The 22,045-nt window shown below is 46.0% G+C and overlaps 1 long non-coding RNA gene across 1 annotated transcript in view; it reads left to right on the top strand.

Moving 5' to 3' along the window:
- The window catches only part of LOC138569340 (uncharacterized), a 74,250-nt gene extending 64,738 nt beyond the window's left edge, over positions 1–9,512 (top strand). The window contains exon 2 of the long non-coding RNA XR_011303213.1: positions 6,052–9,512. This is a non-coding gene — a long non-coding RNA (uncharacterized lncRNA). The remainder of the gene's footprint in view (positions 1–6,051) is intronic.
- Positions 9,513–22,045: the final 12,533 nt, after the last annotated feature.

Genomic DNA, 22,045 nt, shown 5'->3' with positions numbered 1-22,045 from the left:
AGCCCATGTATTCGGCAAATCTTTGGAAGTCCTGTCCTGTGAATGGAGGTCCATTGTCAGATTTAACTACCTTGGGTACTCCGTACGTTGCGAACATCCGATCTAGGACTGGTATGGTGTGGTGTGCAGATGTTGATGGGACTATCTGTAGATCGGGGTATCTTGAATACTCATCTACTGCCACCAGAATGTATTCTCCTCCTTCCATGGGCCCAAAGTGATCAATGGCTATCTCTTCCCATGCCCCTTCGGGTAGTGCGGTCATGTTTAGAGGTTCTGGGGAGGTGTGTGTCTTCACGAGTGCACAGGTGGGGCAGTCTTGTAGCAGTTCTTCTACTGCGGTATCTAGCTGTGGGAACCATAGCTTCTGCCTCAGCATCCTTTTGGTGGACACAATTCCTCGGTGTCCTTCATGGGCGAGTTTGAGTACCTTCTGGCGCAGACTGCGCGGTATCACTAGCTTTGTTCCTTTTAGCAGCATCCCTTCGTCTGATTTTGCCAGTTCTTCTTTCACAGCTAGGAAGCAGGTGAGATCCCGCTTGACATCTTCGTTCATGGTTTCTCGAATTTGTTTGGCATGCTTCCATCGCCCTGTCTCTAGGCATCGGAGGATGGTTTGTATCCCTTGATCAGTGTTTGATTCACTAATGATGTGATCCATGTCCAGTCCTTGCGGTGTGTTGCTGTGAATGACATATCTTATGTACTGGTCAGCTATAGATGGTTCTGGTCCACACGCGTCCTTCGGGTGTCTCGAGAGGAAGTCAGCAGGGTTCTGCTCTTTTCCGGGTCTATGAGTGATGGAGAATTGATAGTCCTGTAGCCGGAGGGCCCATCGAGCTATGCGTGGTGGCATTTTTGCTTGAGGGTTGCCATAAATGGAGATGAGGGCTTGGTGGTCCGTTACAACTACGAAAGGTTTTCCGTATAGGAACAAATGGAAATGTTCACAGGCCCACACTACGGCCAGACCTTCTTTCTCCGCCTGGGTGTAGGCTTGCTCGGTCTTGGAGAGGCTTCGACTGGCATAGGATATGATATGTTTTTTGTTTTCTTCTCTGTCGTCGAGTTGTGTCAGGATGGCGCCTAGGCCTACTGGACAGGCGTCGACAATGAGTTCTGTCGTTCTTTTGGGGTCGAAGTACGCCATATTCTGGGCGTCGGATATGCAATCTTTAATCGCTTGGAATGCTTCTTGGCACTGTGGGGACCATGTGAACTCTGTGTTGAGTTTGGTGAGTGCTCGGAGGGGTTCACTGATGGATGCGAAATCTCGTATATATCTGGTGCAGTAACTCGCAAGGCCCAAAAAGGACCTGAGGTCTGATGTGGTGGCGGGTGGCGGGGCTTCTCGGAGTGCGCTCACTTTTTCCGGGTCGGGTGTCATTCCCTTTTCAGAGAATATGTGACCGAAGAAGCGGAGTGTTTTCTTGCGAAATTCACATTTGTCTTTGTTTAGTGTGAGTCGTGCCTCTTCCAGGGCCATGCACACTCTCATTAGTGTATCATCGTGTTGCTCTTGAGTTTGACCGAACACCAGGATGTCGTCGCTGTAGTTCAGGCAGTTGGGTACATGTTTGATGATATTGTGAATTTCTGCTTGAAAGATTTCAGCAGCGGACGACACACCGAAACTTAGCCGCTTGCAGCGGAAGAGTCCTAGGTGGGTGGCGAAAGTTGTTATATATCGAGAGCTTTTGCAGAGTTCCAGCTGATGGTACCCTTTGTTAAGGTCCAGTTTAGAGAACACGGTGGCCCCGTTTAGCAGATGTACCATATCTGTTATCCTAGGGGCTTGATGGCGTTCCCTTAGTATGGCCTCATTTGGCCTTCTCATGTCCACACATATGCGGATGTCTTGGGAGTCCTTTTTGGATACGGGTACAATTGGGGAGACCCATGGTGTGGGTCCTTCTGCCGGCTCAATGATGTCTGCATCCAGTAATTTTGTTAGTTCCTTTTCCACTTGTTTTTGAATGTTTATGGGTATTCCTCGATAGTGTTGGGCTATGGGTGGGACCTTGGCGTCAATGTGGAGTTCTATTTGCCTGTCCTTCAGCTTCCCGAGGCCTTTGAATAGTGATGGGAACACCTGTTCTATGCTTGCTGTGGGGTCTAGGTATTTGTGTACCATAAGACGGTACAATATGTGTATTAGTCCCATTTCTATTGCTGCCTGATAACTCAGTATGCATCCGCTCTCAGTCGCTGCCTCTAGGACGTGCATGGGTATCTTCTTTTCATGTTCTTTGTATCGGCAAAAGGCCATGAAGAAACCTTTACATGCGAGCGGGGTCTTTGACCCGTATGGAAAGATGAGTGTTCGAGCTGGTTGCAGGCGGGGGGCATTTGGTATGCTCTCGTAGACTTTCTCACTGATCACGTTTACGGTTGCCCCGCGTCAATTAGAAATTCTGCTGCCGTTTGATTCACTTGTATTCTGAGGATTGGGCTATGCTCTTTTGCTGTGCTGTTTCCTAGAGCATATAGGTATCCTTTCCTTCTTGGTGCTTCCGGGTGTCTTTCCGATTTGGATGTTTTCTCATCCGACAAAGCACTGGACGCGCTGTCAGACTGTGATTGTTCGATGAGGCACCGTACGTATCTTCGTGGTCTTCTCCTTGTCCTGGGAAGTGGTGTCCTGTTCTCCCTCCATTCTCTCTTATCATGCCTTCTTTCCGTCTGGTCGTCGTGATGTTTGTGGCGCCCTTGTTCATGGGTCTGGTGTGACCCTCGATGGTTGCGGTAGGGTGTTATTTGATTTTGTTCTGGTTCTGGCATGGGCTTGTGGCTCCTTCCAGCCCCTCTCATCTTGCTGCGGACGATCAGACATACGGCTTTGTAGTGGTCTTCACCACCGCAAGCGGAGCAGTTTTGTCCTATTGCAGGGCACATTCCTACGTGGGGGTATTCGTGTCCGCACCGGTAGCAGAACGGATCACTGTTTCTTGCAGTCCCTTCCAGTTTGTTGAGGCTTTCGTGTTTTCCATGTGTAATCTTTATGTCGTCCAAACCTTCCACTTGTGCGGCTAGGGCCGCATCCGAGCGAGCCAGTCGAAGGATTTCGTCAAGGCTGCGCGGTTGTTGCAGGAGTCGTCTGCGGAAGTCGGCACTTTCACATCCCACTATGATTTGTGACCTGAGGGCCTCCTCATTTGAGTAATTATTGAAATCACAGTGTTTCATTTTTGCTCGTAGTCTCATGACAAATGAGTCTATGGTTTCACCCTTTTGTTGTTTGGTGGTATGGAATATGTGCCGTTCATAGTCCACATTGGTGTGAGGTGTGAAATATTCCGTGAGCGTTGTTTTTAGCTTGACATACGTGTCTATGCTGTCCTCGGGAATTTCGTCGAGAATGTCTCGGACATTTGGTCCTACAGCATGATTTAGAAGATTGAGTTTTTGGTCATCTTCTAGTGCGCCTGCCGCTTTCAGGCATACCTCAAAGTCCCTCAGCCACCTCTTCCACCTTGATCCAAGGGTACCAGAGTCAGTGAGGTCGAAATTTGCTGGTAGCTGTGTTAGGAGGCTGTCTGTCATTTTCTTATGGCCTGTGCTGCTTGGTGTCACTGGGATGGTTAGTGAGTCTTCCTCTGAATTACTCATGAAAGTGTTTCTGTGGTTATTTGGCTGAGCCGGGTGTGATTGTCACTCTGCAGCTGGGGGGCGCTGTAGTTCAAACTCTCAGCAGAAAGTCTTGGCGTGGTGGCACCTTGTTGCCAGCAGGGGGCGCTGTGATTACTATTCCTAGCGCGGTGGCACTTTGTTGCCACCAGGGGGCGTGGCAAATGGGGCCTTAGCTGCTGATGTCGACAGGTGCGTGGTGTGATTTAATTTGTGACGGAGGGGAGAGGGCTCGCTCTTACCCCTTTGTGTTGGATTGATGGAGCGGGAGGTTTTCGCCTCCTCCGCTCGTACGCGTTGCCGTTGGCGGGAGGCCACTCCTCCACCGCCCGGTGATGTATCCGCGGGGAGCTGGCAACTGCTCCACCCGCGCGGGGAGTCTCTGCTCCACCCGCCGATTTCTTCGTATGCTGGGCCGGGCCTCCACAGGCGTTGCCGTCGGCGGGAGGATTTGTCCTCCACCGCCCGGAAGGGTGTTTGCGCGGGGAGCTGACAGCTGCTCCACCCGCGCGAAACACTCACGCTGGAGATTGGAAAATGGGGAGCCTTCGCGCTCCACCCACCGATATGGGCCCACGTGCGATTGAGGTCCGGGCTCCCAGTGGTAACAGGGGACGCACCACGAGCAGCGGACCGACGATTTCGGGCACGGCGGGAACTTTGTTTCCCTCGTCGCCAGAGTGATATGGTCGATCGTGGACCTCCTCACGCTCGTACGCGCGCGCCGTCCTCTCGCTCATGCACACCAGAAAGGAGAGTCGGCACACGGAGCTGGGGTACAACACGTCTTTATTCCTAAAGACCCTGCATCAGACCAACCCCTGGGCGGTAACCCCGCCCCTCAACATACGCGGGTCGCAGCCCGCAGATCAAACATAAACAGAGGACTGTCGTCCATAGATAAGGAAGTGAGGACATCACACCGGAGGAGGCACCTGTGTGCAACATAGCGGAGGGAGGACATTTTGGAAACAAGAGATGCAATTACAGCTTTGGCAAATGGGCCTGCAGGGAGAAGGAGGCAGGTTACCAGTAGTCCCAATTGTTGTGGTGACGGCAGCTACTAAGTGTGGCACCCATATTCTGACACACACAAACAGTCCTGACAGCATGGGGGAGATATGCCCAGACAAAGGGGCAAGAAATAAACAGTATTTCAGAAGGATGGGTGACTGTGCAGTGTGCACTTTAGACGGGGCAGTGAACAAAATTCCAGTGGAAGGTGTAGTGTAAGGCAAATACATGTCAGAGATTGTCAAATCACAACATAACGCTTTCAGGGCATGTGCACCAGAGAAGGACATTGACAGGCCCACATGTAAAGAAGGTGGTCAGTGTCAGCATGACATAATAGTGTTTGACGGGGAAAGAGGGCAGTATGGTGAATTACAATCAGTGGTGTTGAGTGAGAGAGGTCCATGACACCTGAAAATGACCCACAGCCAAAGATAATGACATCCATTGAAGAAAAGGAGAGGCATGCGAGGGAGGGCCCACAGCTTGAAGTGGTGAAGATTATCATACATAAGAGCAAGAAGGAGGGTCAAAGGAAATGTGAGCAGCTCCTGGCCATTTGGAAAGGGGAGGATGAACAAATGATCCAACATATAAATGCAGAGAAAGGGCAAGACAGTGCATTTCAGTGCCCGACAGAGATTGCCTGGTGGCCCATGTAAAAGAAGGCTGCCAGGAGCACAAGGACATTTGTGTGGCCCATTGAAAGAAAAAACAGAAAGAGGAGCTAAAGAAGGAGCAGTTCAAACAGATGGATGTGAAAAGCACACTGTTGGATGACTGGCTGCTGTTTGTTCTCCATGGACTACTCAGAGAGCGATCAGTGACCCGGTTCACCATGCAAGACGCTACATGGGAGAAATATGACAAGCACTGACAAGCTGCTGCTGACACTGACTGTGGGTGCACCTAGGGACTGGGAGGTACTAGAGGCTTATTATATACTGGAAAGTAAGAGAAACATTGACTTTGACCTAGACAGTGCAAACAAACATGACAGACACATGAAGGGGGTGTTGCTGAATGTGACAGTGATGCTCAGAGCTGGAAAGGGAGGGACATGTAGTTATGACTGTTTTTGTTGTTTTAGATGCACCCTATATTATGGCTGATGCTAATAGCTGAGGGTGTTTATGCAATACAGTACAGTGAATGAATAGCTTTAGATGAGTTAAGACATACATATGTTGTCTTAGTTTGATAATGTTTTTACATTTTTTGCTTCCTTATTGTTTTATTTTTATTTATTGTGCATTAGCTTATTGAGTTAGAATAGTTTAATTGCAGTGTGCTTTATGTAGAAGTAGTGCAAGGCTTTGGCCAGCGATTCATAGATAAAATGAGAAGAGAGGAAAACAAGTGGGCACATGTTACATTTCTGATTCTGCACTTTCTTTTTATTTCTTTGAGATTCATCCGATGCAAATGGACTGGCCTAAAGACTTGCCTAAGACACTGGCCTAACAACTGAATAGCCAGGGAAGTGATGTCACAGATCACAGCTCTTCTGGCCAATGCTTGGAGGCCTCAGAGTTCTGGGAATGATAACAGCCCGAATGAGAAGTACACAGTTCTGAGGTTGTTGGCCGAAGTCCCAAGGCTGCTAGAGGCTGCCATGCAGAGACAGTCCACTGTTACGAAATTTACTTTCTTTCCCCCTGTTTGGCAAAATTACCTGTTTTGTTATGATACGTGTTGATGAAAGGATGTAGCTTCTGAATTGTACATAAGGATGAGCCAGGCCTGGGAAGGGCAGAGCCGAATGCAGCCCTCCCAAGCACTAGTGTGTGTTAACATAACAGCGCTTTTCACACCACTTCTGGTGTTTTGTGTATTATTTGTGTCTGAGTGCCTAGAATGCCGGAGATGGAGTGAAGGAGCTGGATGAGCACTGGTATCGTGTGAAGCAGGACAAACCTGTAACAACACCCTCCTTCTAAAAACAAATCAGCAGGAGAAGATATCTTTCTGCTTGGACTATATGAGAAATATTGAGGTAGTCTAGCTCACATCATAATGAAGCTGTTTAGATGTGTAGTGCATACTAGAAAAATGCCCCCTTGCTGGTCACAATCCAATATAGTATTTCTGAAAAAAATAAGGATCCCTTAGATGTCACGTCATACAGACCTGTATTAAAATGAATGCTATTGTAATGGGTAATAGGCTAGCCCTATACATGACCTCCAAGGCACTTCTAAGTACCTAGACAGTTTCCTGGTTCTGATTTCACTGATCATATAAGGACAGTGATTTACATTTTGGAATATGTCACAACTAACACATCAACTCTCACAATCATTTAGCCACAGAAAACTGTGGTGAATGAGAATTCCTCTGCACAGTCCAATCTTTATCCAATGGGCCCAAGGATTGTACATTAACAAGAAGGTCAAACTATGTGTGAGTGTGGGTGGCGCTACCCCTGATCGTTTCTCACGCTGCAAAATTATACAACAGGACTGCTCTCTCACCATCACCGCTTACCTTCTATCTGGAACCTCTACTTTCCAATATTTCTGAGTGCAGGACAATGCTTCAGACAGTTCCTGCTGGCAATTCTTTTAAAACACTTGCCTATTCCTATTTTATATGTACACTAACTGTAAAGTCTACCCAGTACCTGTGGTATATTGAAGTAATAGCTGCAAAATCTAGAGCATTCTGTGTAAATACTGCACTTAAAACACTGATAATCGCTAATAGAGACAATCAATCTTCACTGATCACAGAACAAGCAGAGAATGAGGGTGTAAACATAGAAAGAGACATAAGATGCATTTTCCATTTACATTTTGGCTAATTAAGCCTTGCATCAAATGCCTAATACATTGAAAATGTTGCCCTTAACAAGTATCGGTAGTCGTAACATTATTTAAGTGTCCATACTACCAACACCATTTTTTGATTATTTAGAAGTTTACCCATCTATATACTGTAAGAAAAATGAAAGGAAGATTGAGACTAGCAGAATTAGGGTGCAACATTCTGAAAAGGTACCTTGCTGTATTTATAAGTGGTGTATATGTTCTCCAACCATGAACAGAAAGTGTGAAGTTTTACTGCACTATAACACTAAGATACTTTACCGAACTGTGCAAACAAGAAATATGGAGACTGTGAAATTCAGAGCAACACTTCCTACAGACAAAATATAACATAATTTCCAGCAAATAGTATGGATCAAAATGCAATAAAGCCAAAGAACTGGTGCCTGTTTTACATCACCTGGAGAAACGCTGCAAAGTATGTAAAAAGAGCCCAGCTTTTGATACTAGTGTCTAGTTAATAATGCACAGCAGCCAATTTAATCACCTGTTATTTCATAAACCAACACGCCATGTGTTTTCAAATGGAGCACAGCTTATCGAAAATGTGGGTTTTATTCTGCAATGTATTTCCTTAAAAACATGTGAAACAATGGCAATTGTAAAAAGAGTTTCTTTACCTGATGTTAGTACAAGTGCTCAGTATTTGGGAGTGTCCCAGTCTACTGTGCTGCTGGTGGGGATACAACTGGAAATAGCATGAGTCGCACTGGAAATTACCACCCCTATGGCACAACTAGTAACTTAATGGTTAACATTTAAGCATTCATTATTTAACTAATTATTTGCACATTAAGGATCATTGATGCAATCAATACATTGCACCCAGGTGTAACAACCTAACAATATTAAGTCCTTTTACAGAATTATAATATTGCAACTATTTGTAGCTTCTGTTGTTCTCTCTCTGCTTTTTCTCTCTATGTTGTTTGTTTTATTTTGGTTTCTGCTGTCATTTGTTACATGGAATTTTGAGCTTGTAAATTTTGGCTATGATTTATTTATATCATCATGGTTTAATGCATTCATTGTTTGACATTCGCATTGTTAAGCACAGCTCTAAAGAAGAGCGGTTGCTCGAAACACGTGTCGGCGGGGCACACATGATTAATAGGATAATTAGGCTTAATACATGCCAGTTATATGTTTATTAGTTAGAAATGACTAAACAAATTCAATTCCTCAGTTGAAACAGACTAATTTGTGTATCAATGTGTTAACTAACCCACTGGTCATGCTGTAAAGTGTTTCTAATACTTACCTTGTGGTTCAAATATAAATACCAAACATATTACATCATTATCAGAATTCAAGTAATCATTCTTGCCAAACTTGTGTGAGGTGCCTGGTGTGACAGTGTTCTTGCAGTTTCCGTTACAAGTGCTCAGTGCCCTATTGTTTTTGCAAATTATGGGAAAGAAATTGCTGTGGAGAAATTAAGTTTGCGGTCCCTACACACGTGACCTGAAACTTGCAAGCAAGAGCCTATTCATTAGAGACAGACGGAGACTGCCTTTCCCATCCAACTGAAGACAGGATGATTCAAAAGTAATACAAGGATGATATCTTAATGCTCTGTCCCAGGGCCTAGAGGATCAGAGATGGTAACTTGTTAGGTACATACAGCACCTCTGTGGCTCATGGGCTGGTACCCCCGCAAAGTGCCATGGCTGAGAAGACCCTTGCTGACCAATTCCTATCAACCTTCCTAGCTCACACTTTGTTGGAAAGCCCAATCAAAGCTTGTTGACCTGACATACCTGTAATTGCAGCATTTAGTAGGTGGTCACAGGAGGAGCCACCAGATGTTGCTTAGCCAATAGGGATACTAACCCCCTATGTACTCTATGTGTAGTTTACCTCAATAACCAATCCCGTGTTCCCTTAGGTGTTTGGCAGTGTAACTTGTATTTTGTGACATCACAGGCCCTTAAAAGACTGTGACGAACCTGGAAGCGACGAGAAAGTATAGGAGGATTGCTTATTGTCCATTAACTTGATCCATGTACTGAATGTTTTCAATAAATAGAGAATTGTGTCACATTGATGGACTCTTCCATTTTTGGAGTGGGGGGATTTCATCGGCCGAGTTCCTCTTGCTTGTAATTAGGGAGAATAAGGGTGGTAGCATAGGATGGACGCTAAGACCCCCCTGCGCAATTGCCATTTTTAACCGCTGCATGCCCTGAAGGGAAACTGAGACAGACGCCAGGAGCCCATTTGGTAAAATGACTGCCCGCTCCCCATGGGACATCGCGCAGACCAGAAGGCAGAGTGGCAGATCGTGGGAGTGACGGCATCTGAGGGCTTCAGCAGATCTGCAGAGAATGAGTATAAGTCCACCAATCTGACAAATATTGGGGGAGGGGATGGTTGATGTGTTGTGGTTTGTTTTACGCTATTTATGAAAGATTCCCTGTTTCTGAGCGTGAGCTAGGTTACGGATGATGAAGCGATTCCCTGTGGCTAGGAGGTTAGCTTGGGTTGCGGAAGGTGGTACCATATTGAAGTTACAGAAAAAAAATAGAAAAAAAACAATTTTGAGGTTATCCTATGCTATTTACAGTGTAAAAGAAGGACCCCATGCGCATAAGTGGGCACTATTAAGAGATGTATTCCGCTGTGATTTGAGAAAAAAGAATGGGAAGACAGCTGTATTTGTGTATTTGTGGTGTTTTGTACTGTGGTGTTTCAATGTGTTGCAGTGTTTAAGATTGTACTCAGATATCGAAGTACTTAAATTGTTTTACATGCGCAGTGGTTGGTGACACCACGTAAAGGTTGTTAATAAGATACAGCACATTGATGCAAAGGTGACGGCCCACAGTGGGGCACAGAGTTGTTGGTAAAGGAAAAACTGAGGAGTTGCTGTCTTGGAGCGGAACGAGTTAGTGGTGAAGTTTGTTGGAAAACAAGAAGATTGTTGTACCATTTTACGAGTACTTCGAGAGTTGTGGATTGGACTCTGAGGGTGGGGACTAGAGTGTGGGTGGTGTGTGGAGCATGCCCTTGCTTGCACTGGTGAGCCAAAGAGGCTGGTGGAATAAAGTGGGAGTTGCTGTTGTTTCGCAGAGTTGACAATAATTGTGATATTCAATTTGAATTGTTGCAACAAAGAATATCCTGACTTGAGGTCAAGTAAGTATCGCAGTCAGAGAGTGGCGTGTCACCATGGTGGATACACTCTTTAAGCAGCTGTGCAAGTCCCTTCCACAGTATGAAGACAAAATATGCAAGTGTAGCACGGAATGAACTCGCGATAAAGAGGGCAAAATGGCGAAGACATGGACCCGAGAGGGCAGTCTTTCCAAACCTGTGCTGCAACAGATGCCCACGTATTAACATGCAGGATATGGAGTGGATGTTCAACCAGCATGATGCGGGGGGGGAGTGAACCGCCTATGACTCCTCCTCAAACAGCTGACCCAGCAACAGGAAGGCATGGATTTAACCCTTGAAGGAGTTAAAAGCAGCGACAGGGTAAATCAACCCTTTTATGCACCACATGCGTATAGTAGCGGAGATGCACTTAGTGGCGCTAAACTGGTGAATAAGAAAACAGGGACTATGAACGCAAGGAGCACAGCAACTTGCAAGTGAAGTTGACTGGGGAGACAAGATGGCTGAGGGATGCATAGGGGACAAGGAGACAACAGTTCCGCCGAATGAGTGGGTGGGAGGGCAGATACTGCTCAAACTAAATGCAAGAAGTGTAGCAGAGCCTAGAAATATTGAGGAGGAAGCTAAGAAACAAAAGGAGAAAGAGGAAGAGGACAGAGAATGGGCAGAGGTAATGGAGGAAGTGAAGAGAGGAGGGAACGGGAACGGTTGAGAAAGGAGGCAAAGAAAGTAGAAGAGAAGGAGAGAGGATAGGTAAAAAAGGAGACAGAAAGAAATAGAGGAGAATGTGATGAGCAAGGCTGAGGAAGAAATGGAGAGGCAGTTGCAATTGGAAGAGGAAAATGGGGATTGAAAGACTTGTTAATGAATGTTGTCATAGGGAGGAAGAATAGAGGAACAAGCGACAGGAGCGAAAGAGAGAGAGGTAGAAAGAGATGCCTCAAGGAGGCGGAGGACATAATTACAGAACACAAACCTTTAGATGACGATGAGGAAAATCAGAATATGGAGGAGAATAGGAATATGGTATAGAAGCAGGAGGGATAGTGCTTCTGCCTCTAAGGCAAGCAGGAGTGTAGAAGGGGCCCCCATTAAGGGGGGAGAGTGACTCACTGGACAGAGCAGCAGAGAGATGACAGGGGAAACCCATGTTAAGGAGGCTTAATTTTGAAGACGAAGGCAGGGAGGCAGCGCTGACAGCTTGGGGACAATGGGGTCAGGCGAGGACATAGGGGAGAGGTGACCAGGAAGGGAGGAGGCCACGCCATGCCTCCAGGGAAGTGAGCCCAGAGCAAGAGACACTGTTGGACAGAGAGGTGGATACCGAAAGGGGAGAGCTTGAGCATTCCATTGGCAGATTGCATATAACAGACAAACTTACTCCATAGGCGCAGAGGTTGAGAGCATTACTGGGACAAAAAAGAACCAGCATAACGAGAGCCTTTAAGATTACGAAAGATGTAGAGAAATATGACAGAGGTGTGTGACTGACATAATGTCCACTGCTAGAAAAGGGTGGTGGACGACCACAATATATACTGTGGCAACAGATGGAAAAAGTTAAGTTGAGGTGTAAATTGCAATTGTTGACTGCAGGAGCAGGGAAATGGATTCATGAACTAGAAAGACTGACAGCAGGGACGACATGAAGAGGCCAGCGTGAAGAGCTCACACTCTGACATTCTTGAAGAGGTAGCTGACGATGATTGGAAATGGGCAGGGTATCCCGGAGTGACAGCGCAGAACACAGAGCACGACGGCGCATCTTTCAATAACTGCAGAGCAGCAGTATGGCAGGCTCTGAGGGTACAGTACCCAAACACATTAGACATAAGCACAAGTATGGCACACAAAATGAGTGAGGGCTAAGACCCACTTCAATATATTCAGGAGATACAGGAACATTGGCGCCTTCAGACGCAGGAACCATGAGATAAAATAAAAGGTTTATTTTACCACATACTAAGCCAGGGGCTCCAAGAGCAGGTACAGAAGCAATTAAAGAAATGTGTGGGGATGGAGGCAAAGCCACAGTCAGAAATTCAGTTGACTACAGTGCATTATTGTTGGCTAATGCAGGAAAACGCAAGAAAGAAATGCCAGGAAAGAAAACAGGAAGAAGCAAAGTTGGTTCAGAAACAAACGGTCAAAGTATTCAATAGAAGGGGCGATGTTGAAGAGCGGAGAGGAAGTGGTTACCCAGAATCCACAGAGCAAGCAGCAGATGGCAAGAAAACATTTTGTGGGAAGAGGAGACGCTAACTATTGGCCACGAGCAAGAGGAGGGGTTCCCAGGGGCAGAGGAGCCTGGTACCCAGTGCAGCAAGGTGTTGATGGGTTTAACGGGGGACAGCCTAGAACGATGGGAGGTCAAACACAATGCCACATTTGCAAGTGTGTAGGCGCAGAGGTGGGATGCAGCAGAATGAGGGCGCAGCATACCAACTGACATACCATGCAAAGCAGCCTGACTATTATGCGCAAGATCACACGCAGACACATGTGCCGCAAATGGCCCCAGCACATCATACACAAGTACAGTCACAACAGCCCATGACATATACATTGCAGGCACAGGGGTACACACAGCCACAGCAAACAGCACCGCAAGCACCACTGCAGCAGAACACGCAGACACTGCAATGCAGACTCCCGTACAGAGACTAGGGGGAGCGACTGTAGTAAGAAGGAACCCTTTCACTGGGATGGGGTGACTATATATCCACAATAGGACAGCATACAGACTGACTGGATATGTTTAATCCTATATGTTACACTTGACTCGAACGAGGAACCACGAATAGATGACAGGACTCTCTCTTTTCTCATAGATACGGGGGTGACCAGATCCTGTATTAGGGAGGAGACATACCCTATGCCAGGCATTTATTTTTAAATTTCTTTATTGGTATTTATGGTAAGTACAACGGCAGTATGACATTGGCTGCCAACTGCAACCAAAAGGCAAAATTATTTGAGTTTAGTAAAACAGATAATAAACAACAAACAGGTATAACTGAAAACATTAACAGTAACATAAGTGTCTCCACATAATTAGCAAGTAGACATTTCTTGAGGGTTGTAGGGGGGGTTGGGGAAAGAGCTTGAACAGGTGGGCAAGCAGAGTATCAAGTAAGGGATAGGTCAGTTTGTGCAGGGATGGATTGTTCAAGGGGGTTTGTCGTCGTTGGAGGAATGGAACATAGCCCATGTGAGGGACTTCCAAGCATCTAGTGTCTGACTCGCACCATCAGGGGATCTGGCGATGCGATCTTCCCAGGCCGAAGTCTCTGCCCTTACCCAATGTTCAAGTTCACTGCGCCATGCATGAATTTGCGGGCCGCCAGACCGCTTCCATGCCATGGCGATGGTCCTCTTGGCCAGGATGCACGATAGGTCCATGAGCTTCACAGTATGCTTAATTTTAGCCAGTCTGGGATAGGTTCCCAGGAGGCCCTCACCAGGAGACCATTTGTACCTGGTTATGCCAGCTGTCCTACAGGTATGTTCCACCGCAGCCCAGAGTTGACGAGTTTTGATGCATTCCCAGAACATGTACATTAGGTCAGCTTTGTCTCCGTTGCACCATGGGCAGTTATGTTGGGGCAGATCGTAAATCTTTGCAATTCTGTGAGGTGTTAGGTACGAGCGATATAGTATATTAAGTTGAATCATTCTGAATCTAGAATTTCGGGAAACCTCTTTAGGGAACACCAGTGCTCTCCCCATTCTCCCTCGGTCATCTCATGCCCCAGGTCACTGTCCCATTGATGTTTCAGGTCAGGGCTGCGGGGGTTGGGCCTGTCTGCCAAGTGTTTGTAAATTTGGGACACCGGTCTCCATCCATCTCTCAACCCATAAAGGAGTGTCAAAAAGGGGCTAGACTCAGGATCCTCGGGACAGGAATCCCATTTAGCGCATGCAAGTTTACGGATTCTGAGATACCACAGGAATTGGCCACTGGGACACCATCTATGGATTGTAAGGAGGAGAAGTCTCGGAAGGAACCCTCATGATATAGATCCCCTCAGGTGTACACTCCCTGCCCTTCCCAATACCTGGTGGTTGCTAGATCAATGATGTTCTGGCATAAGTCGGCTAGGAGTGAAATGTCCGGTGCATATGCATGTTTCAGGTGAAGGAGCGATACTGTTTTGTGCCATATTCGTCTGCCAAGATCTACTAGGTAGGGTGTCTCACCTGTGAGTTGTTGGGGAGCCCAAACGAGCTCATTCAGCCGGAAGGGAGCAATGGAGCGGTGGAACAGTGCTGTTTCTGGAGTAACATCGTCCGCCAACCATTTGGTAACAAAGCTGAGCTGGGCTGATAAGTAATACTTCTCTAAATCAGGAAGCTGGACACCGCCTTGTTCACACGGAAGGGTCAGCATGGGCAGAGCCAGTTTGTGTCTGCTATTGCCCCACAAAAAGTCCTTAAATATTGTTCCCAGCAGCCGAAAGAAGGGGGCCTTGATATAGTGGAACACATTTTGAAATCCGTAAAGAAATCTGGGGAGAACAATCATCTTAATAATGGAAGTCCTTCCCAACATTGATAGAGGGAGATATCCTATGCCAGGCATTGCCATGAATGCTCAAGACTTCTCTGGGTCTACGGATTTGCTTCCTTTTACTGAAAAATTGCCAATTTCTATAGAGGAGAATGACCGTATCATACCACTGTTATATTCCCAGCAGACACCAGTTAACACAATGGGGAGGGACATGATGAGCTAGCTTAATATGACCATTTCATTCACTGAGCATGGGATAGTGTGTTCCCCCCAGGAATACACTACATGAACACACAAGTATGTATTCATGTATTTTGCTGTTAGAGTTTACAGAGGAGGTGCCCCTAGATCCCAAGGTATTCCAGTATGGGGTGGGAGTGCTATTAGCCTGGCTCCCAGGGATATAGGGCAAACTGCTTCACATCCTTAATTAGTTTTTATTTAAACCAAAGATTCTGCTAGACGAGGAAGAAGGACAGGTGTTCCCACTGGAATCGGAGACAGTTATAGTGAAAGGCGAAAGAATAGTACCACGCGGGACTGATGAGACAGGACGAGCGTAGGGAGCAGTAATCATGGTAGGAGAGGGGCATAAACAGACTGACTCGACAAATGAAGAATTGTTTTGAGATGACTATTCAGACCTTGAGACAGTGTTCTTTAAGAGCAATACTTATTGGATAAGAATTCATTAAAGGGAAGTCCCACAGAGAATGGCCCTAATGAAAGAGGTGCCAGCGCCATTTCTCGAAGAATGCCTAGCACAGGTACCAAGCACTTTATGGACTAACAGCCCATATGACGTTGACCTTGTTGAAGGGGGTGCAAGCTGTTAAAATTAAGTTCAATCCAAGGGCAATTTTACCAAGGGTGGAACCATAACCTTTATCTAGGGACGCAGACAAAGGCATTTTTGAGACAATTTCTACCCTAGTGCAGCAAGGGATTTTGGTGTCCCCCACCGAATCACAATGCAACACAGCTATGCACTTGGTGAAGAAGGCATCAGGGGGATCATGGCGTTTTGATCAGGATTTGTGCCCTCTGAAAAACGTTGTTGAAGTAGATAGAGTTTCCTTTAGTTCCCAATCCAGTGACAATACTGTGTAGCATTCCGGCGGAAGCTGCTCATTTCACTGTGCTATCCATGAAGAATGCTTTCTTCTCTATCCCACTTCATGAAGAATCACAGGATCTGACACCATTTCTATGTAGAAATAAAAAGTGGAAATGTACAAGACATTCACTGCAAGACTCCTTTTATATTCAATAGGGTCCTCCAAATGGACCATGGGAACATACATTTTGACAGCATGGTAATTCAGTACGTAGATGACTTTTGATATGCAGCAGATCAGAAGAGCAGTGTCGGAAAGATTCAGTACAGTTGCTGACGGTACTAGCAGAAAAGGCTTACAAGATGGACAAGTCGAAGCTACAATATTTCCAGAACAAGGTTTTATACATTGGACAGTTAATATCGCATGAAGGCAGGAAGGTAACCCCTGAGAGAGCAGAGGTGATTTTCAGAACGCCACCACCAAAGACTGTGAGGGAAATGCAGAAATGTTGAGGTCTCTGTAATTATTGTAGGGTCCGGGTGTTCGACTACAGCCCATACAATAGACCTTTCTAAGTGGGATCAGGGAGGCCTGGAGTGAAGGCCGTAAATTGACATGGACAGGAGAGATGACAGAAGCATTCTAAGAACTGAAAGGGGCAATATGTACAGCTCCAGGGTTGGAGATTCCGCACTACGATGCTTAATTGTATTTGTTTTCACACTCCAATGGAGCGGTGATGATGGCAATGTTCACACAGAAGATGACCCTAGGGCACAAACTAATAGCTTACTACAGTGGGCATTTAGACCCAATAATGAGAGGTCATTATCCTTGCGAACAAGCATTGGCTGCTGCCTTTGCAGTAGAGAAATCAGCAAGTGTCACGATGGGCTGTAGCACCATGCTGTACATTGAGTATGTCTTTTTTGCCATTCTTGAAAAGCCCAAGAACATGCTAACCATGCAGAGTGCATCTGGATACGAGGTGAATAACTCAAATCTGGAGATAAAGGTAGTAATGTGCAGAGTTGTGAACCTGGCGACATTCATAGCAGAACCAGTAGAGGAAGGAGATTAGGTACACGACTGTACCAAGTACACAGAATATTATGACAGCATACCTACATCAAGGGAGAATGCCCTTGGCAGATGGGAGGTACTCCTTTTTGACAGGTACTCAACTATTGACTAGACGACATGAGAGAGATATTCAAGTAGTGGCGAGTGTGATTACCCCCGCATTTTACAGCACAAGCGGCAGAATTGGTAGCACTTATAATAGCATTAGAAGCGCTTGAGGACGAAGAGATCACAGTGTACTCCAACTCCGCCTATGTGACTTCAACAGTGCACGCAGGACTGTCAGGTTGGAAAAGGAGGGGCTATCGGCGTGCTGACGGCAGGCCAGTACAGCATACACCCCTTTTGGCCAGGCTCATAGACGTACTGCAGCCCCCATCAACCATAGTGGTTGTGAAGTGCCAAGCCCACCCAACCGGGAGGTCGCAATCTCAGATGCAAAATGAGCAGCATATTTCACAGAAATAAACAAGTTTGACATCCCACCTAATAAAAACATATGCGCTCTTAGCATGCTATTGCAAGAGGGATATAGTTTATTGCCCATTATCCAAATAGTAAAATTCCAGTGATGAGCACCAGCAGAGGAGATGGAATTGTGGATAAAGAGATGGTGTTCGATATCTCCCACAGATGTCTGTGGCGACAGGATAGCACTGGAAACTATATGTCCCCTTTGCATTGTTGCAGATTGTGCTCATGCAGCAGCACTACCCGACACACCTTAGCAAATATGTTCTTGCAGCACATATAGGAAAAGGCTGTTCCTGTTCCAACTTGGGGGAATATATTGATGCTTTTATGTACAAATGTATTGTCTACCAGAAGTTCAATTTGGGTCACACGTTGCACGTAGTGTAAGGAGCAATACCATACCCTAATGGACCATTTAATCTCCACATAGATTACTTGGATATGATTCAAAACTGTAATGGCTACTATAGGTACATGCTTGTAGTAGTGTGCCCATTTTCTCGCTTGATCGAAGTTGGTCCATGCTCACACCCCGATGCCCTCAGTGCAGTGACATTTCTTGTCAGAGAGGTGTTCCCACGGTGGGGTGTGTGTGAGGTCCTACGATCAGATAATGGACTTCAAGTCGTAAAAAATGTTTCAGCATATCACAGCCCTGCTGGGAATTAAGAGTACATTTTCCCGGGTCTTATCACCTGTAATCGGATGGAAATTGTGAATGTCTCAATAGCCTGCTAAAAAAAAAAAAAAATGGACAAGATAAAAATGACACTGTAAAAGAGATGGCTCCATTGCCTGCCCTTAGCACTATTGGCATTGCGCAATCAACCTGCATCTGACCTAAATGTAACCCCTCATGAGGTGGTGACAGAATGACACATGCGCCTCCCACTAGAGCACTGACAGATGCCCAAATTGTTGCCACTGTTCTTGGTGATGAAATGCATGAATATCTTGCTTTGACGATTACTAGTACCTCTTTTATCTCTCAACAGCTGAAGTCCCAGCTGGAGGAGATTGAAGAAGAATGATAAAGACAACATACAAGTAGAACAATCTGAACTGATTAAGCCACTGCTTCTTTATCCAGGGTACTCTTGAGAAACTTAGTTAGAGCGAGGCACAAGCCACGCTTTGATGGCCTCTTTATCATAGGGCAAGCAACAAACAGGGAACATCAAATTGGTAGAGAGAAAGGCATGGAACTACCAGGGTGACGTCAAGCCCTGCCAAGCTGAGACTCCCTGGCCCAACATGTAGACGATCCAATGCAAGAAGAAGAAGAGGAGCAGTGACAGATTCAAACATGTTCAAGGACCAGAGCTAGACAAGAGCACACAGAGAGCTAGAGTAGGCACATTGGGCCTCATTACGAGTCCGGAGGTAACCGTGCCAGAAATTCCGGCAGGTTACCGCCGGACTCATATTACCATTCCGCCTCGGTAATTGCCGGAATCACCCAGAATTACAACCCTGGTGACCCGGTAATTCCGGAGGCGGAAATCGGTAAATCCCCATTCCCATGGAGTCCAATTGGACTCCATGGGGATGGGGACCATGGAAACACCAGCTCTGCCTATGACAGCTCTGGTATTTCCATGTCTGCCTGCAGGCGGGTGGTGTTAAACCCACCAGGTCAGACCTGGTGGGAGTGACACCTCCCGCCTGCAGAACTCTTAATCAGCCGGTCCGGTAAGAACAGTGGTGGAGGATTTACCACCACTGTTCTTTCCGGACCGGCAGGGTCGTAATGAGGCCCATTGTCTTTTCTTGTACTAGGTAATCTGTGCAAGCCTGTGAACTGAGTTCAACAAGTAATTTTACACATGCACTATTCAAGAAAAGCACGTTTATGAACTCATAGTAACCCACAGCCAATTATACCAGACAGAATTTTCATGTATGCTTTCCTCCTTTATGTTGCACACACATACCCAATTCTGACAAGAAGGTATGTGCCATTGTTGCATTGCTTGGTAATAAAAAAGTACAATTTATATTTGAACTCCTTTTTAACTGCTTCATTAGCAGAGTACTATTACAGAAGAGCCTAATTGTTTCTACAATGATGACATCGAGAGTTCTGAGTTTTGGTAAAGGTTTCTGTCAAATTTGTGGAAAATGTCAAGAGCATACTTACATGCAAAATATAGACACTGTAGCCAGAGTTATTACACTGACATTTGTTGCATTCCGCTGTCTCTACTTCTTTACCCTCCTCTCTCTACAAAAGACTGCCCTGTACTACACACACTCTGAAGAGTATGCTAATACAACCGCTACTCCTGTTGTCACCACAGCTATCCCGAGTTATTTGCCAGCGCTGCCCGCAAAGTAAAAAGACTTAAGAAAAGTGTGAATACCGATTTTGAGCATGTAAATGCCTATTTAGATGATTCGGTCACCAATAACATATAGTATCAGCAAACGACAAAGGTGGGGGAGAGAAACCACAAAGCAAAGCTGCTATGTGTGGTCTCTCATCCCCTATGCCATGACTACCTCCAGAACATTCATAGCCACAGAAATCCTAGCAGCCAGAGCCCAATGCCTTTTGCATTTAGCACTCTGCACTACAAGAGTCCAGTTTCAAGGAAGATGGGCCACACTGCAATAGATGTCACAGAAAACGTTCCCGTATGAAGATAGCTACATCAAGCAATCTTAAATGATTACTGGAGCTCCAACAAAATGATGCAATATGTACTGGATGGCCCAAACAAAGGAGAAGCAAGAGTAGTAAAAGAAATGGAATTGCAATGAACAAAAACAGGGGAAAAGGAAACAGGAGGAGTGACAGATGGCTAGGAGAGACCTCAACTGTTGGTGTATGGACAGGTGTTCACAGGAGAAGAATGGATGGACGGGATGATGGGGTGCAAAGCACAGGCATTCCTAATGGTTCCAGCAGAAGTGGTCCAGAAGGAAAAGAATGACTGCCTCAAGGAATGGGCGGCGAGTGTCTCGCTTCTCACATGGGTCGATAATGAAGCAGGCCCAAGGTAAATTTTACCCTTCGTGAATACTTCCCTGGGTTCCTAGAATGATGGTCCAGTGAAGGTTAGGGAGAATAAAGGGTGCAAATGAACATCAAAGATACCAGGTATGAAGGTCAGCACTGCTGTCATAATGGACCACTACTGGGCCTGTGGGTCCAAAGCATGCATGCAATTACCACCAAAGTGGAGAGGGATATGCTCTTCAGAGCAGCTAAATACACCAGCTTTAGTAGTATCTCAGAAAGCCATACAAATTGATGGGTTTCCCAAAATGGATGCGCACCAAAGGGAGAAAAGATCTGTAGAGCTGGCAAGGGTGAAACAAGTAAACTACAGCTCATCCAAAATGGAAGAAGCGCTCAATACGATACCACCAGAGCACAGGCTATTCAGCAGAACTGAAATGTTCTTTGCATCTGTTGTTCCCGGGGTACAGGCCATCTTGAATGCCAAATGGCTCCAAATCACACAATGGTAACTGTTGCAGATGATTAATTCAACGGTGAAGAGATTCAACACCATTAAGGAAGAATTGAGAGCTGTCAGACTAGTGACCTCCCCCCCATAATAGATATGTTTTGGTTCTCCTTACAGCTATCGAAGAAGGCTTGTGCACAAAGATTAATCCGTCTTGCTGCACATACATACCCTCCCAAGATGTAGCGAATGGCACCCTCACAGAAGCTATCATGCAGTTATCAGAGTTACATGCCAAGATGGAAGAAATCATGAGCCTAGCAGGGGAAGATGAAGATTGCCTGGCGTACATCCTTTCCTAGACACCATCATGGATGGCCAATGGCCTGAAAGTACTGGTAGCCATTTTAGTGCTAGTAATACTGGCCTTCTGTGTCATCAGAGTAGCAATAACCCAGTGCAAGAAGACTACAAAGAAGACGATAGGGATGAAAATATTACTGGACATAGAGAAAAAGGTAGACGGAGAGACAGAAACCTTCAGAGTACTACAATCTCATTTGAAGCAATGTCCTCTGTTCCCTCCAGGCACAATATTCTCACATCCACCAGATCCACGTAACTACCTGGGACATAGGATATGGTCCAAACCCGGTGGAGACTGCTGCTATATGGCCTGGGGTTTTGATGAACAAGTGAAGTATCAAGGTAGGAGTGGCAAAAGTATGGATTCCGAAACCATATCTAAACAGGGAAAACATCCAAGGAAGTGTGGTTGATTGTTCGACCAGAGGGGGATTGAAGAAGGAGACCTAAATGTGGCCCTCATTGCACCGGTCCTGTCCTCATCTCAATGGCACAGAAATTAGAGGTATACATTGTTCCTGTCCCCCTCCTCCTCATTATTGA

This window comes from Ambystoma mexicanum, chromosome 2q (assembly GCF_040938575.1).
Source record: "Ambystoma mexicanum isolate Mex_15411 chromosome 2q, UKY_AmexF1_1, whole genome shotgun sequence".
NCBI classification, from domain to species: Eukaryota; Metazoa; Chordata; class Amphibia; order Caudata; family Ambystomatidae; genus Ambystoma; species Ambystoma mexicanum.
Note: the sequence above shows the minus strand (reverse complement) of the source record. Positions and strands in the feature narration are given on the sequence as shown.